The 4,563-nt window shown below is 43.7% G+C and overlaps 1 pseudogene; it reads right to left on the minus strand.

Moving 5' to 3' along the window:
- Positions 1 to 2,829: 2,829 nt before the first annotated feature.
- LOC104997030 lies at positions 2,830 to 4,308 on the minus strand (annotated as a pseudogene).
- Positions 4,309 to 4,563: the final 255 nt, after the last annotated feature.

The raw sequence follows: 4,563 nt of genomic DNA on the forward strand, positions 1-4,563 counted from the left end.
TATGTTTAAATTATAAAACTATATCCCACTTTAAAACCTCTAAATAGAGGCAGTTTTATCTAACATTAATGTCATAATGACTTTTTAAGATAACTAAATTAAGTAACTTCCAAGTATCTGTGATATAATGACTAACAGACCTCTAGGACCTAATTGCCTTTATTTGACAGACATATACAAATACCTGTTTGTTAATGTAATATGGTCACTTCTTAGACATAACTTTATCCTTCCAATACAACTGAAAACGTGTCCCACTTTGCATGATTGAACCACAGCCCCCTTTTCTGTGTTCATGGAACAAATAGAGAAGATAGACATCTGCTTTTCTTGAACTGTCAAGAAGGGTACATGCACTCTGACCTCACCTTTAAATTTAACCAAGTATATAGATGGACTTGAGGCTGCTCAAAATGCTTCTCAAGGAATTTCCCCCAAGCACTAATATCTGAATAGCCTGAAAAAATATGCAAGAAAAACCTTCATCTCCCCTGACATGAAGTTATGCTCAGCATGCTAACTATAAGGCCAGGGCTTAGTTTCAGAACAACAAAGAACAACATTTTCCCATTCTTTGTGATGTTTCTGCTAAAATAACAGTCTTAACGATTCTTCTTCTTCTTCTCTATAGTCAACATTTCTTAAGTGCCTACAGTGGGGTGAGGCTTGCTTCTAAAGATTTAAGCATGTGTTTTGAGTAAGGCTTTACCATTCTGTCAACAGTAACTTTTTTTTAAAGCATGCTGTCAACAGTTACATTTTCTTAAAGGACTAAAGGGAACAAAACAAAATATTCTAGGTCTCTATTAAAACGTAAAGCATTCTGTGGTGACCAGTTGCTACTGACCTCTGCTGATAACTGGAAATATTACAACATGCTTGCTCCTTGGAAGAAAGGCTATGGCAAACCTAGACAACATATTAAAAAGCAGAGACATTACTTTGCTGACAAAGGTCCATCTAGTCAAAGCTGTGGTTTTTCCAGTAGTCATGTATAGATGTGAGAGTTGGACCATAAAGAAGGCTGAGCGCCGAAGAATCGATGCTTTTGAACTACAGTGTTGGAGAAGACTCTTGAGAATCCCTTGGACTGCCAGAAGATCAAACCAGTCCATCCTAAAGGAAATCAGTCCTGAATATTCATTGGAAGGACTGATGTTGAAGCTGAAACTCCAATACTTTGGCCACCTGATACAAAGAACTGACTCATTGGAAAAGACCCTGATGCTGGGAAAGGTTGAAGTCAGGAGGAGAACGGGATGACAGGAGATGAGATGGTTGGATGGCATCACCAACTCAATGGACATGAGTTCGAGGAAGCTCTAGGAGTTGGTAATGAACCGGGAAACCTGGCATGCTGCAGTCCATGGGGTCACAAAAAGTCAGACACGACTGAGCGACTGAACTGAACTGAAATGATTGAGCCACTACTAAGTGATACCTGTTGCATTAAGGACTTCACATAATTTTGATGTAATTTTGATATTACCTCCATTTTGCAGGAGAGAAACCAAGATTCAGAGAGGTTAACAAACTTGCTAAGTTCTCATAGCAAGATCCAAACCCAGAACAACCTGACTTTAAACACTATTCTTAACCAATGATCTACTTTCCTCTCAAAATTCCTGCAGTAGAGGGGAACAATTTAACACGTGTCTGTTCATTCACGCCGATAGTGTGCTAGGCCCTCGGCTAGTCTCTAAGGATACAATGGTGAAGACAGGCTAGGTCCCTGCCTTTGTAAGCTTGCATTTGTTTGAAATGTATAAATACCTGATAATAGTTAAGTGGTGGCTCAGTCGGTAAAGAGTCTGCCCACAATGTGGGAAACCAGGGTTCAATATCTGGGTTTGGAAGATCTCCTGGTGAGGGGAATGACCACCCACTTCAGGATTCTTGCTTGGAGAATTCCATGGACAGATGAGCCTGGTAGGCTACAGTCCATGGGGTCACAAAGAGTCGGACACAACTGAGTGACTAACACTTTCACTTTATGGGAGGAAAAGAAAGGAAAATAGACAGACCTTATGAGAGGGACAACTTTCTATAGAGGCAGAGAAGCCTCCTGGAGAATTGTTGGCTTGCGGGAGAACTTGGATGAAGTGAGGATGAAGGATGGATGAAGTCATGCAGATATTTGGAGAGAGGAGCATGTGTCAAGGAAGGAACATTGAGGTCCTGAGGTGGGAACACGCTTGTGTTTGAGGAAAATAAGGACTGCCAGTGTGGCTGGAGAGGGGAGAGTGAAGGAAAGGATGAGTGGAAATGAGGACACAGAGCCAACCAAGAGGCTTTGTAGCCCGTGGTAAGAGTTTACTTTTTTTTTTTTTTTTTTCTTTTACATATGCAGTAGGATCCCACTGAAGGGTTGGGCATAGTGGAGAGACTGGGTCTCCATAACCCTGGCTTTTGGAGGACATGCTTTTTTTTTTTTTTTTTTAATCAAAAAATCTAGAAACAAAAGGTGCTGGAGAGGGTGTGGAGAAAAGGGAATCCTCCTACACTATTGATGGAATTGCAAATTGGTACAACCATTGTGGAGAACAGTATGGAGGTTCCTTAAAAAACAAATATAGAACTACCATATGACCCAGGAGTCCCACTGTTGGGCATACAGCTGAAGAAAACTCTAATTTGAAAAGATAAATGCATGCCAGTGTTCACTGTAGCACTATTTACAACCGCCAAGACATGGAAGCAACCTAAATACCCATCAACAGAGGATAAAGGAGATGTGGTACATATACACAATGGAATATGTGTATATGTTGCCATTCCCTTCTCCAGGGCATCTTCCCAACCCAGGGACTGAACCTGGGTCTTCCACATTGCAGGCAGATTCTTTACTGTCTGAGCCACCAGGGATCCTAATGGAATATTATTCATTTCTTGAGGTGGATCATCAGGTATTGGAGGGTCTCATAGTGGGCAGGAGGAAGCAGCATCAGCACTTCATGGACCGCTTCCAGCCTCTCATCCGCATTGGAGATTTTCGCTGCTTCTATAAATTTGGAATAGGTATCATAGGTGATGACAGGAATGGGTAAGTCTCTGAAATACAGTTTAAGGGCTCCAGTGATGATGTTTATGTCTGGATAGATGTTGGCAGATATATCTGCCTTTTCACCATCTCTGTCAAATGCCATTTTGACATCTTCGATGTGTTCTGTGAACCCAGAGACTCTATAAAGGCCTTCTGACTTTAATCCTCTTGCTTCAATTTCCCGAATGCAGATGTCTACCACCATGGGTCTCTGTGTGTTGTGAGCCTTCACAAGTGTCGTGAGGTCACAGCAGTACACCTTCTTGATCCTCTTGAGATCAGGCTGGCAGTCATTAGGAACGTGCTTGGAACACTGCTTGTGTACGTTCAATCCACAGTCTGAGCACTGGACCCCTTGGGCAATGAGCCCCCACATGAAGTTGGCACAGTACTCACACCAGTGCGGGCCTCGGAACATGTGGACCTTAAAGTTGTGTGTCTTCTCATAGTTGAAGTGGTTGTCGTTGTGTGTGAGGGTGGCCCTTCGGACCAGGGAGGAGATCTGTGGACAGGCAAAGAGTTTGAGAGGGGGCCAGAGAAAGGTGCCTTTGATTCCCACCTTCACCCCCAAGGCCACGGCCAGCAGCTCCTGGCGTTTTCTGCCTGGCTTAGGCTTCCGAACCACAGCACACTTCTTCTCATTCTCCAGCCACAGTTCCTCGGAGAACATAGTGACCGGACCCCAGATCTTTCTGGTTTCCTCTGCGGAGCCTCTGGAGGACATGCTGTCAAGCAACTATAGAGAAAATATGAAGGGCAGTTAAGACATTGCCCTCATCCCCCAGAGAGAGATAAGGGCTGAGATGCAGCATCAGCAGTCGAAAGACTGGAGAGTGGTTGCATTTGGTGTCTATTTTGAGAATCCAGGGGATTTACTGTCTAGCTGGGGATATGAATAAAACTCACAACAGACCAATCGAACAATAAAGACAGTGTTCTGTTAAGAACTGCACTGTAGGGACTTCCCTGGTAGTCCAGGGGTTAAGACTCTGTGTTTCCACTGCAGGTTTGATTCCTGGTTGGGGAACTAAAATCACACATGCTGCAGGTCGGACCAAAGGGGAACAAAAAGAGAGAACTGTGTCGTTAGCTGCAAATTCTTCCAGTATCTCCAGTATATCCTTGGAGAAGGCGAGATCTGGTCACAGTGGTGGGTGTTTTGAGATAGGGGAAGGTTGTTATAGCCCATTTGCATTTCCTTGGAGAGCTAATTTGGACTGTGAAGAAAGCTGAGCACCAAAGATTTGATGCTTTTGAGCTGTGGTGTTGGAGAAGACTCTTGAGTGTCCCTTGGACTGCAAGGAGTTCCAACCAGTCCATTCTGAAGGAGATCAGTCCTGATGCTGAAGGTGAAACTCCAGTACTTTGGCCACCTGATGCGAAGAACTAGCTCATTGGAAAAGACCATGGTTCTGGGAAAGATTGAAGGCGGGAGGAGAAGGGGATGCCAGAGGATGAGATAGTTGGATGGCATCACCAACTCGATGGACATGATTTTGAGTAAGCTCTGGGAGTTGGTG

Source organism: Bison bison, unplaced genomic scaffold, assembly GCF_000754665.1.
Source record: "Bison bison bison isolate TAMUID 2011002044 unplaced genomic scaffold, Bison_UMD1.0 scf7180017864303, whole genome shotgun sequence".
Lineage (NCBI taxonomy): Eukaryota > Metazoa > Chordata > Mammalia > Artiodactyla > Bovidae > Bison > Bison bison.